General features: G+C 44.4%; 1 protein-coding gene across 4 annotated transcripts in view; it reads right to left on the bottom strand.

Annotated features, from left to right (window-relative positions):
- Nucleotides 1-10,874, bottom strand: part of RERE (arginine-glutamic acid dipeptide repeats) — a 426,438-nt gene extending 415,564 nt beyond the window's left edge. For 3 of the 4 annotated variants that reach the window (XM_029230137.1, XM_029230140.1, XM_029230141.1), the window contains exon 1: nucleotides 10,704-10,874. The gene's annotated coding sequence lies outside the window, so the exon portion shown is untranslated. The remainder of the gene's footprint in view (nucleotides 1-10,703) is intronic. The other variant, XM_029230138.1, reaches the window with a different exon arrangement.
- Between the last annotated feature and the right edge of the window lie 2,578 nt (nucleotides 10,875-13,452).

Here is a 13,452-nt window from a genome sequence, read left to right as displayed (position 1 = left end):
TTCCTGAACCTCTCTAAGAGGAGGGAGTATTAATCTGATGGGGTCACAGTCCACAACACTGACTGGACTTGTTTATAAGTTCGAATATTAATTGCAGATTGAAAGTTACACACATATATGCTCAGGGATGGCCGTCATGCTCCTGCTCGTTTCTCTCACACACGCTCTAGAAGACTAACGTTTGGGTCTTTGGTACAGTGGCCAGCCAGAGGAGTGAGTCGGCGAGATTTAGGAGCAAGGGAGGTCCCCTGCCTAGGCTTTAAGTTTAAGCAATACACACCCCAACCCAGTTTATTAGACAGCTCTGTGTTGGTATTTTGGCCAAAAGCCCAATTAATAATAAAATAATACTTTGAATTTCCCACTTGCCATTATTCTACTTACATAAATCTCCTTTAGGAACATCACAAGGAAGAGGTACAGCTAAGTTATGACGTCTGATTATTCATTAACACCCCCAAACCTCACCAATACTTTCTGGTCTATGTCATTCACTTTACATTTAATCATGTACTGTTCTGTAGCATTTCCTATATTCAAGGAATAGTAGAAACTTTATGTTGCTGACTTAGAATTTATTTGAACCCTCTAGAGTTGACCCATTGCTCCTACATATCTCGTAGTTGTTGAGTGTTGCAGATAAAGAAACAGGACATAGTGGAAAGCTAGATCTATGGATGACAATGATAACAGGAATAATTTTTACAATTAGGCTAACATTGAGCACTTATTATTTACCAGAGACATCTTAAGCACTTTATATGTATTAATTACACTGGTCCTCACAACAAGTTTATGAGCACTGTTATTACCCCTACACTGCAGATGAGAAAACTGAGCCACAGAAAGTAAGTAACTTGCCTGAAGTCAGAGTTAATAAGCAGAAAGCTGGAAATTGAGTCTAGAGCTCTCAACTACTTTGCTACAATAGTATAATAGTTATGGGTGGACAAATACAGATTGGTAAATTTTGAGGCTCGGTGCCCAGAAGACATCCGAGGAGACAGAGGGCAACATGGGTCCAGATCTCAGAAGAGAGATCAGGGCTGTATTTATAAACTTGCAGGTTGGAAGCACTAGGTGGAATGAGGTCACTCTGGAAGACAGCGCTGAGGGAGGAGTTATTGGACAGAACCATGCGGAACACCAATATTTAAAATAAAGCTGACATTTTAAGTCAAACTGATGATGCAGTAAGCCGGTATTTTTGTATTATATACATATAAAACACACAGTAAATTATAAATCAAAATATGTAATAGGTATACCTACTCTGGGAACTAGAACTACAACGACTATGGGTTATGGAAGCACCTGCTTTCAATACACTGTTGGGCGCAGCACGTTAGACGGGACACCACCCACAACACTGTTTCAACGGGAGGGAATAATCTGGTCTAAAATCTACCTTCAGAAATGACCTCCAAGGAATACACAGTTGTGAAAAGAAAGACGGCCTAAATAGATGGCCAAATTTCAATGGTTCTAAGGCACACGATGTTTCACATTTGTAAGTCATGAGAACTGGGACAGGTCTTACATAGTTTAATTGGCAGCATTTTATTTCTTAGTGGTACATAAAATATGGTGCATCTTACTACTGACGGCATCTTAAGACACCATGAAATGTGTCTTTTAGAATACATCCCATTCTACATGTGAGCATACATACTGGTATAGTTACAGGAAAGCTTTCTGCTTTCAAGGGGTTTACAATCTAATGGAAAGAACATGATTAACAATGAGATACAAATGCAAAGAATAAACATTGATACAAGATATGAAGTGATAAAATGAGTGAAAAGGTTAAAGAACTGAAGGTACTTAATTGCTAGGAAATATGAGTAGCCAAACCAAAACAACTTAAGGCAGTGTGTCCTAAGCACAGTTTTAACTGAAATAGATGAAATCTGACGGAACAACAACAGAAAGAAGGTAGGAAATAAATGATATCTCAACAAAGGCAGAGAGAGAAGATGAATAATGTGAGGTTATGGTCACATCTCTCTCCTCTTAGAACCAGCAACTACGTGCTAGTTAAAGTAAAGCACTGCTTGAAGATAACTAATCAAAGGGGAAGGCTTTTTTTAATCTTCTATATCTCTCTCCTTTGAATCCCTGTGATAGCTTTTCTTCTTAATCTATTTATTTATTTTTGGCTGCATTGTGTCTTCGTTGCTGCACGTGGGCTTTCTCTAGTTGCAGTGAGGGGGGGGGGGGGGGCTACTCTTCGGTGCAGTGCATGGGCTTCTCATTGCGGTGGCTTCTCTTGTTGTGGAACACGGGCTATAGGCACAAGGGCTTCAGTAGTTGTGGCGTGCGGGCTTCAGTAGTTGTGGCGCGCAGGCTTAGCTGCTCCGTGGCATGTGGGATCTTCCCGGACCAGGGCTCAAACCCGTGTCCCCTGCATTGGCAGGCGTATTCTTAACCACTGAGGCACCAGGGAAGCCCCCCCTGTAGTAGTTTTAAAATCTACAAATTCTTTGATACTCCTCCCTTCAAGAGCTGCATCTTAACTCCCTTCTCTTTGCCTGTGGGCTGGACTTAGTGACTTGATTCTAACTAATGGAAGTGATGGAAGTGACAGTGTGTGACTTCTGAGATGAGGCCATAAAAAACTTCCTCCTCGCTTTCTCTCTTTCCCCTCCCTCCTCTCATTCTGGGGGAAGCCAAATGCCATGTAATGAGGTCATACAGGTAACCATATGGAAAGGTCTATGTGGCAAGCAATCAAGGCTTCTTGCAGAGGCCTTTCTTCCCACAGCGCAGTGAGTGAGTCACCTGGAAGCAGAGCCTCCAGCCCCGATCAAGCCTTCAGATGATGGCAGCTCCAGCTGCATCCTAACTGCAACCTCAGGAGAGACCTCTGAGCCAGAACCACTCAACTAGGCCACTCCCAGACTACTGACCACAGAAACTGTGAGATAATGAATTTTACTGTGCTGTCACCAAGTTTTGAGGTAATGTGTTATGCTGCAATACATAACTAATACAACCCCAGAATATTTTGTGCCTCTAAAATATCTTTTTTTTAATTTTATTGAAGTATGGTTGATTTACAATGTTGTGTTAATTTCTGCTGTACAGCAAAGTGATTCCATTATACATTTATGTATATTCTTTCTCACATTCTTTTCGATTATGGCTTATCACAGGATACTGAATATAGTTCCCTGTGCTATACAGTAGAACCTTGCTGTTTATCCCCTAAAACACTTACCTTTATCTTCTAACAGTTAAATGTACACCGATGGCCAGTATAGAGAAAATTTCTAGAAGGCTGCTCTCTTCACCTTTACATGCCTATAAGGCTTACTTCAGTGAACTGCATAGTTAAGTACCTGTTTTTGTTTATTATTTGTAAAAAGACCAGTGCTTATACAACTGACTGCAGTTATCCAAAAATGAAGTGATTATATCTTGAATAAGAGAATAGCTACTGGAGCAGGGTAAAAAAGAAAAATATTGATTTGACCTGATTACAAGATGGAATGAGGGATAACAGATGCAACAATCAAAAGTAACTCCAGAATGACAAATGTATAAGGTGGAAATAGTAGTTATGTTGTACCCTTGGAAAGACTAAAGTGGAAAACTTGCTTGAAGAAAAACAGTAGAGAGTGGCAAAGCATTATAACAGTAACACCCAGAACTGACTTCTTCATTATTAAGGAAAAAAGGACAAGCCACTTGATTAAGAAAGGATTAGTTTCACATGTGTTTCTCAAACTGTTCTACAGAATAGTGGTTCTCATTAAAACATCACAGGTATTCTTTGGGGAAGGGAAAAACAAACAAAAACCCTCTACATACCACAGTCCTAAGTTTTTAAGGCTTTAGGGTGCTAATATGCATTATAAATTTATTTGACCTTAGAACAGTTAAAATACTTGCAGCATTTTAGTATGCCATGAATATAGTTTGGGAAACACCAAATTGGGTAAGCAGGTAGGTAGACAAGTAGATGAGGAGATTCATAGGAAATAAAACAAATGTAATAAAATGATCTCACCTAAAAAAGAGAACATAACTGACTACCACTGATGATTATGTACAGTTTCTTAAAGGAAAATAAACTTAGATAAGCTATCAAAAGCAACAACAGCTGCACCAGATGTCAGGGAAAATGAAGATGGAAAAAACGTCATAGGATAGAAAAGAAAAAAAATTTCCTTTCCATAGGCCATGGCTCAGAATGCCTTCCATCCCCTCAGCTCCTACTGTGCACCTCATGAGAGCTGGTGTGAGCACCCCGCCATCTAGAAGGTAGGCAGGTAGCTTAAGAGGCGGTCTGATCCCAAACCCTTTACCAACAGTGATGATAACTAACAACCTATCAGATCTTCTTTCTTGGGAAATGTTAAATATATTAAGAGTCCTGAGCTTCCCTTGAGGCGCAGTGGTTGAGAGTCCGCCTGCCGATGCAGGGGACACGGGTTCGTGCCCCGGTCCAGGAAGATCCCACATGCCGCGGAGCGGCTGGGCACATGAGCCATGGCCGCTGAGCCTGCGCATCCGGAGCCTGTGCTCCGCAACACGAGAGGCCACAACAGTGAGAGGCCCGCGTAACAAAAAAAAAAAAAAAAAGTGTCCTTAGTGGAAGTGGAAGCAGAGGGACAAAGACATGAAGAAACCAGAGATAAAACAGTTGAGTGAAGAGTAAAGGATTAGGTGGGCAAGCTCTGGCTGTTTAGTGCCTTGTGCAGGAAAAGAACACCTTTCTTCAATAAGAAATTTAAGTTATTATTGTTCAAGCTGAACAACCTTATGTGATGGCCCTGCCAGAGACAGCAGGATCTCAGCCAGGTTATGCCCCTTCAGTCACATTCAATGACCCACCCAGAAAGGGAGAGGGAAGGGAAAGAGGAGTGAATGGGCAGGAGGAACACAGGCTCTGCCTTTAATAAGGAGCATCTAGTTTATTTTTTTTTAATTTTTTCTCTTTTTTTAAATGTATTTATTTTTATTTATTTATTGTTTTTGGCTGCATGGGGTTTCGTTGCTGCGCACGGGCTTTCTCCAGTTGCAGCAAGCGGGGGCCACTCTTCCCTGCAGTGCACGGGTTTCTCATTGCGGTGGCCTCTCCTGCTGCAGAGCATGGGCTCCAGGCGTGCGGGCTTCAGCAGTTGCAGCACGAGGGCTCAGCAGTTGTGGCTTGCAGGCTTAGTTGCTCTGTGGCATGTGGGATCTTCCTGGACCAGAGATCGAACCAGTGTCCCCTGCATTGGCAGGTGGACTCCAAACCACTGTGCCACCAGGGAAGTCCCAGAAGCATCTAGTTTAAATCCACCTGAGTGATGTTTTCATATACCAAATATGTTTTCAAATCAGTGGCCAGAGTCTACCCACCCCATGAGGAATCAAGCCAAGCTGTTCTAGCATGGATACACTTCCCCAGAGTAGCCAGGTTCTGCCCAGGAAGGGAGAGGTTTCCAGAGCCTCCCAGGCAGCTTCTCCAAATTCATACATGCAGACACATGCCCACACTCCAGCTGGCTCACCCTCCTCAGTTGTGTTCACGCCACACACTAAGTGCCACGGCAACTCCACCCGCCTCCTGCTCCCCACCCCCCAAAGAAGTCAGGGCGTCAGGAATCAGACCTCTGGGAACCAGTGGACACCTATAGGTGTCTCTGCTGAGCGGAGCCATGGCCATGGTCATGGGTGCTGGAATGGGTCTCTGCAGGAGGGGCTATCCCGTGCTGCTCCAACACTCTGCCTAGAGATATTGCACGGCCACGCTTGCTCACGAGTTCTCCTTCAGGTTAGTCCAGGCCAACAGCGCAAACACTGTGCCCTTATGAGTGGTGTCCTTATGCTACATACAGTCTGGACATCCATACACTGCCCTGGAGCTAGGGTATACGGTCAACAAACGCTTCCCACTGAGGCGGCAACGCGGTAATCGGGTCACTAAAGCTGGGCAGCATCCATACCCCTAACAGCATTCTGGCATCCACAAGACCCGTCTGAACCTGTGGTGCTTCCGTGAGGCCTCTCGAAGTTTAAATTTCTGTTCCACTTTTTCCCAATATGTGAGAATGACTTGGAAGACTCTCTGCTCCTCGTACAAAACCCTCACAAATCACATGTATATAACTAGTTTAAAATCAGGATATGACCCGTAGCCTCAACTTCTGTTGCAAAAGCCCAAGACAAATAGGCTGTAAGAATTCCTTAAATACCAAGTGATCTATGAATTAGAAGTCTTATCATTTTGTAACGTAACCACAGAAAGAAATAGTCCACAGTTAAGTATGTTGCTGACATACTGGCAAATTTTACCAAATAAAAACAACAATTTTACACTAGCACAAACAGGTCACCTTACCAAAAAACCTCATACAGTATTAGCAGTCCTACTGACCTTGTTACCTAAGGTACAGACACATATTACATCTTGCATTGCTTGCCAAACCAGTAAGTTATACAAATCACAATTCCCAACAAAATCCAATCTAGAAAATAGATTTCGTATTTCAGCATATTTCAGTTATTTGTGGTCAAATGTTCACTAAAATGTCTTAAGCAATCTTAACCATTTTCTCCTCATTATTTAAAAAACACTAGAACTCTCTTAGACAAGAAACTAAGCACAAGCCAACAGGCTCACCAAAATCACACTTAGGACAAGTAGAGCTACAAATTTGGAATAATTACCAAGATATTAACAATTACTTAACTATGATCCAAGAGAAATTCCTGGTTGTTGAAAAATCCTACAACGAACCAGAGCACATTATCAGAAACTGATTATCTCAGACAATAGTGTATTGTTTCGGGGGTGTGTGTGTGTGTGTGTGTGTGGGTGTGGGTGTGGGTGTGGGTGTGGGTGTGGGTGTGTGTGGGTGTGTGTGGGTGTGTGTGTGGGTGTGTGTGTGTGTGTGTAATGAAGTTCACAGCTGTGCTACACTAATGACTCAAACACCTGAATTCTATGCTATCTTAACCTTTAAATCAACTACAAAAGAAGCTGCCAAAAGCAGTTAGGAGAAAAGCACAAAATTCCCCAAAGAACTTGGTATATACAACTGATTTTACTACGTAAATTTTCATTACTGAGATTTGAACAAGATGTTAGAGAGTCAAAACTAATTTTAAAAGCAAGGGCTGCTTACTAAATCCATAATAATATTCAACATACACTGGTTTTTAGAAGGGCACAAGCCATATTCGTGTGTGTGTGTTTACAGCACCTGGCATATTTCTGTTCAATATTACATATAATTGTTGCAGGACCTGACAATGATTACTGTCTCACTTTTTAAAAACTTTATGACTAACCATTAAGTCAAAGTTGAAAAAGTAACTGGTGCATTTATTTCTTGATTTAGGTTACCTTCTTGTTGTGAATTCGTTCTCAGTTATTCTAGTTACCTTGTAACAAAACATTGGCAGAGACTATAGGGGGTTGAAATTACCTGACTCTACTCTTGCTGAATAAATAATACATTTGACCTGTTCACGTTTCATTGTAAAAGATCCACAGCTTTAGAGATTACACTCTAAGCTTTGAAAGCAAAGTGAATCAGAAATCACATTCCTAAGAGCAGCCAGTCTGGAACAGAAGATGTTTATTCTACACTGAATCCCCCTTGCCACTGCAAACCTCTCTAACAGTTCATTACTTTAAAACAGTTGAGATGGGTAGGACGTATTATAATAAGAATTCTTCAAGGTATTTATCAAGCAGATTACCTCTGAAACTACACCTTGGTTTAGAAGCCTTTGAGCAGAAATCTGGCCTTCTGTATTAATCTGTACATACTCATTTTGCATCTTCTCTTGACTCTTATTTTTTTTTACTCTAATCCATAGAACAATTTATCCTATCAGACTTAATTTTGTTTATATGACTCTTGGAAACACTACTGCAGTGCAGCACTATTACATATGCAAAACTGCTGATTTCAGTGAGCTCCTCTCCTACCCCTCCATCCCCCACCCCTCCCACCCCCATTAAATCTTGGGGGAAAAGTGCTGGGTCCAGTGCTGGGATTTTTCTATTCTATAGGGTAGGTCTACTTGACTTTTTACTAATGATACCGAAAACTTTTTAAAGACTGCTAGTGTGGGGCTTCCCTGGTGGTCCACTGGCTAAGACTCCCGAGTTCCCAGTGCTGTGGGCCCGGGTTCAATCCCTGGTCAGGGAACTACATCCCACATGCTACAACTAAAGATCCTGCATGCTGCAACTAAGATCCGGCGCAGCCAAATAAATAAATAAAAAGACTGCTAGAGTATGTAGAGTTTCAGACACCAAGAACACAAATAAGCCCCCTTACCTTTTTTAATATTTCAAGGCAAACTGTATTTCTCATAAAAGACAGAGAGTCCTTGGAAGTCACAATGTACAAATACTTCTAATAATAGAACAAATTAATGTCAAGACAGCCAGTAATGTAAAAAGCCTCAATGCAGCCATGCCTGTCAAAGAGCATCTGTATTAGTAGCTCAGGGAAGTGGCATTTGCAGGAAAGCCCTACAACTGTGTTCAAAAGAAAATCATTAGGCCTCAGAGGTTAATCCCCTCCCCCATCCTCTTCGTCTGGATCCTTCAAGGCAATTAACCAGTAGAAGGCGCTACTCTGCAACCCACAATATTCACACCAACCTGCATCCTTGGCCCAGAGCTGGGTCTAACCCAGGTGTACTCTTCTCAGCCTATTCCCTGTCCAGCGTTCCAGGAAGCCTCTACATTAGCCCCAAAAGCAGAAAACCAGATCTTTTCTTATAACCCCGATTTTTAAAACAATACAAAACAAAACACAGAGAGCTCAACAGCCAGTATACCTGTCTTATCAAACCTTCAGACCACCACCAATATGTCAAAACATAAACACACACACTTTGCTAACTATTAACCTCAAATACAATCTTTATAATCTTAACTGAGACAATCTACTTTTACCTAGAAAAGACGACCCTGGTCACATTCACTACAGTTACAGTCAACTAAACAAATCACTGTCTCCAACAAAGTCAGGGGCAATGAGGAATACGAAAGCTGACTATAAGGCCACGACATATAATGAGGGATTTTATCTTTACATGCACAAAAAATAAAGAACAGTAGAAACCAGGGCTGCAAAAGCAAGAAAGGGTGATGGGAAAGAGGAGTCTCTGAACATGTTTTTGAGTGTCCTTTAGTTTCTGACGTACTCTTCTGCCTCTCAACAGGGTTGCAAAAAAAGGCCAGACAGAAGATGGGTGAAGAAAATTGAAGAAGAAAAGCACCCACCCTTCCTCCATCTCCTCTCCCCTCTCCCAAAAAGAGCTGTGTTTGTCTGTGCAAACCTAGTCCCAAATATGGGAGAGAGAGAATGAATGTGTGTATGGAAGAACAATGAGCCCTCTGCCTGGTATTCTGTGTGTGTGTGTGTGTGTGTGTGTATGTATGTGTGTGTGTGTGTCTGCCTCTGCCTTTTTTCCCTTCGACCTCAACAACAGGGAGAGCTGGAGGCCAACTTCCCATCCAGCCTTGGCCATCGAAATCCAAACTGGTTCATAATTTACGGTGGAATTAACTCAGCAAGCAAATCGAGGAAAGGAAATAGCTACCCAAAGATGATTTTACTATTGTATAAATCCATCCTCTCTCCCCTCCCCCAACAGACTGAGACTACAGAAAGCAGTGTACACCAGACAAAAAGGTCTCTCTTTAAATGGAAAGCAATTATGGAAACTGCTTCAAATCTAAACATAGGACGTGTTAATTTGTGTTACATTAAAATGTTTGTTGTGCAATTCACCGAGTTACCCTTTTACTAGTTATCTTTTTTGTGTTTAAAAAATTGCTTTGGAGAAAACTATTTCAGGATTCATACAAAACTACTTTCTAAATGTACCTTAAAATAGCAACACATACTGAAACATTTAAAGTACCCATTTTCTCAAGGACACATTTTGCTTAAATCAATGTTTGAAGTCTGTAATCCAGAAAAAAACTGTAAGCAAACCTTGGAAAAGAGGCAGAGGAAAATGACAATTCAACAATGAATCATTTTGTTTTCCTTTCAACAACTTCTCAAGCAACCAGTTTCAAAGGAAACCTGCAATACTTTCTCCCTCCCAACACATGATCTATGTAAAACTACTTTTTCTTCTTTCCAAAACCTTAAAAAATATAATACTAATAAAAATAAAAGCCACTCTCCTTCAGAGAGCTGAACTAAAACATGACAGTAAGAACCCTCTGCTGCCGCAAGTGAGTTTTGGTTTTAAAATTCAAGAACCACACAGAGCAGAGGACTAGAAATTTCGAACACAAAGGGAGAATCTTCCCCTAACGTGAAAATGAGACTTTAAGAAAAGTCCAACCCCCAAGACCCCCAAATCCACAAACATTCAAGAAATTCACAGTTTCGGCCCTGGACTTCCTCCCTCCGCGCCTCCCCGCCCCCCGCCCCCCAGTTCAGCCCATGATTTAGTCACATGAAACAGTTTAACCTCAGACAAGTCAAACCAGAGCAGGGCTAAGCAGCAAAGAAAGAGCAGGGGTCAGCGGGCGAGAGGGACAGCTACCTGGCCCGCACAGGGCCAAGCGGCCCCCGGCCCTTTATTCCCGCCCGCCCCGGCCGTGCGCGGCCCCCACCCGGGACCCGGGCTTCCATGCCGAGCCCTCGGCCCGCCCCACGCCCGCGCCCAGAACGAGGGGCCACAACAGCGGGCAGACGCCGCGCGCGGGCAACTTGGAGACTTACCTCCCCCGGACGCGCTACACCATCAACGGAGGTGTGTTCGAACGGCTCCTGGGAAAGTGGGGGGACGGGGCGGGAGGCCCGCGGGGCTGGGGCCGCCGGGCTCGGGCCGAGGGCTGGCCGGCCGCGGGGACAGAGCCGGGGTCTGCGGGGGCTTCCCTCCCGTGACCTTTCGTGCGGGCTCCACCAAGCTCCGCGCTCGGCCAGTCCTTCAGGAACGGGAGCCAAGGCTCATGTCTGGTTTTGTTTTTCTGAGGGTGAGGGGGCTCCCGGAGGATGATGGTGTATTTTTTTCCCCCCTCAAGTAGGAGAGAAAACGAGGCAGAGACAATGTGGGAGGCGAGCGAGGGGAGAGAAGCGCGGAGGCGGGGGCGAGACCCGAGCCGGGCGAGCGTTTCGGGCGTGCGGGAGGAAGAGGAGGCTAGGAGCGCGGGGAACGGCTCGCGAGCGTCAGTAGGAACGGCGGCGCCTCGGCTATGGTGGCCGAGCCGCGGCGGGGCTGCTGTACCGACCCACCGCCCACTCCGCGCTCGGGCCCGGCCCACCTCGCAGTATCGCGCCTCGCCATTGGCGAGGCCCGGCGTGACGCATGAGGAGGCCGGGCCAATGGGAGGCGGAGGGTGGGCGAAGGGGCAGGACTTCTTTGAGCCCGAGATCGCTCCCTCTACCTCTTTCTCTGTCTCTCTCTCTCTCTCCTTTTTTTTTTTTTTTTTTTTTCCTTCCTCTTTCTAATAAAATGAGCAGAAAAGAAGGAGGGGAGCGGCAGAGCTCTGGCTCCGCGGCGGCCCGGCTTGAGCGCGCGCTCCAGGAGGCGGCCTGGCGGTGGGCTGGGTTCCCCGCCGGCCGTGTCTTTGTGCGGGTCCCGGGCCGCGGCGCGCAGCGGGCAGGTCCCAGGGGCGGGATTGGCTGGAGCCCAGTGCTCCTGTTATTACCAGGGTCACGGTTTGCCTTTTCAGCCACTTAAGATGCGGATTCATATCCCTGGGGGGACCTGGAGTGGGTTCGAACGATTCGCTCAAAGACTGGAAATTCTGATGCATATTAACGTCTTCAAAATAAGTCTATGGTAAAGATTAAATAGAAAAAGAAAATAGGAATTGGTAGGGGCTTCCCTGGTGGCGCGGTGGTTAAGAATCCGCCTACCACTGCAAGGGGACGTGGGTTTTAGCCCTGGTCTAGGAAGATCCCACATGCCGGGGAACAGCTAATCCTGTGTGCCACAACTACTGAGCCTGCGCTCCAAAGCCCGCAGGCCACAGCTACTGAGACCACGTGCCACAACTACTGAAGCCCAAGTGCCTAGAGCCCATGCTCCTCAACAAGAGAAGCCACGGCAATGAGAAACCCTCGCACCGCAATGAAGAGTAGCCCCCGCTCACCACAACTAGAGAAAGCCTGCGGGCAGCAATGAAAACCTAAGCCAAAAATAAATAAATTAAATAAATTTATTTAAAGAAAAAAGAAATTGGTAGATTGCACTGCTTATTTGAAAAAAAGTATAAAGATGAAAAGCCTGAAAATTCTCATCAAGGAATAGAGAAGGAACACACACAGGATTTCGGAAAGAGAGGCGTGTATAAAACTTTATGCCGTAAGTTTGAAATAAAAAAACCCAAGTATCACCTTTTCTGTGAAAAACATTGTATTGTGTCCCACTTTCCCAAAAACTGATAATCACAGGGTCTACAATGCTATAAGGGGAGTGAGGGGCAGGCCAAATGCTCATATTCTTTTTAACATAATTTATAGGATTGAAGGGTTTGGAATTTTTAATTATGATTAGCAGTTTTTGAAATGCATATCATGCTTATTGAGTTCTTTCACAGACCCTGGCATGAATCCAGGGTGAATCATCAACCTATTGTTAGTTTGTTAATACACTATAAATGCTTATTGGAGTCCTTGTATCACACACTCTTCCTGAAGGAGTTCAGATCTGTATATAATAGAATAATTAAGGGATAGAACATAGTGCAAAATAATTCACTCATCTATTTCAAATAAAGTGATAATTTTCTCTTTGCAATATCTATTCAGATTGCAGTTTCCCACATCCAACGGTTTAAAAAATGATAGGGGGCTTCCCTGGTGGCACAGTGGTTAAGAATCCACCTGCCAATGCACGGGACATGGGTTAGAGCCCTGGCGCGGGAAGATCCCACATGCCACGGAGCAACTAAGCCCGTGCACCACAACTACTGAGCCTGTGCTCTAGAGCCCATGAGCCACAACTACTGAGCCTGCATGTCACAACTACTGAAGCCCACACGCCTAGAGCCCGTGCTCGGCAACAAGAGAAGCCACCGCAATGAGAAACCCGCCCACCGCATTGAAAAGTAGCCCCCGCCCGCCGCAACTAGAGAAAGCCTGAGCGCAGCAACTAAGACCCAAGGCAGCCAAAAAATTTTTTTAATTAATTAATTACTTTTTATTAATTATTTTTTTTTAAGTTTTGGTTGTGTTGGGTCTTCATTTCTGTGCGAGGGTTTTCTCTAGTTGCAGCAAGCGGGGGCCACTCTTCATCGCGGTGCGCGGGCCTCTCACTATTGCGGCCTCTCTTGTTGCGGAGCACAGGCTGCAGACACCCAGGCTCAGTAGTTGTGGCTCACGGGCCTAGTTGCTCCACGGCATGTGGGATCCTCCCAGACCAGGGTTCGAACCCGTGTCCCCTGCATTGGCAGGCAGACTCTCAACCACTGCGCCACCAGGGAAACCCTAATTAATTGATTTTTTTTTAATGATAGGACTAGTA

This window comes from Monodon monoceros, unplaced genomic scaffold (genome assembly GCF_005190385.1).
Source record: "Monodon monoceros isolate NGI ecotype Baffin Bay Population unplaced genomic scaffold, NGI_Narwhal_1 Super_Scaffold_18, whole genome shotgun sequence".
Classification (NCBI taxonomy): Eukaryota; Metazoa; Chordata; class Mammalia; order Artiodactyla; family Monodontidae; genus Monodon; species Monodon monoceros.
This window is presented reverse-complemented; position numbering and strand designations above follow the sequence as displayed.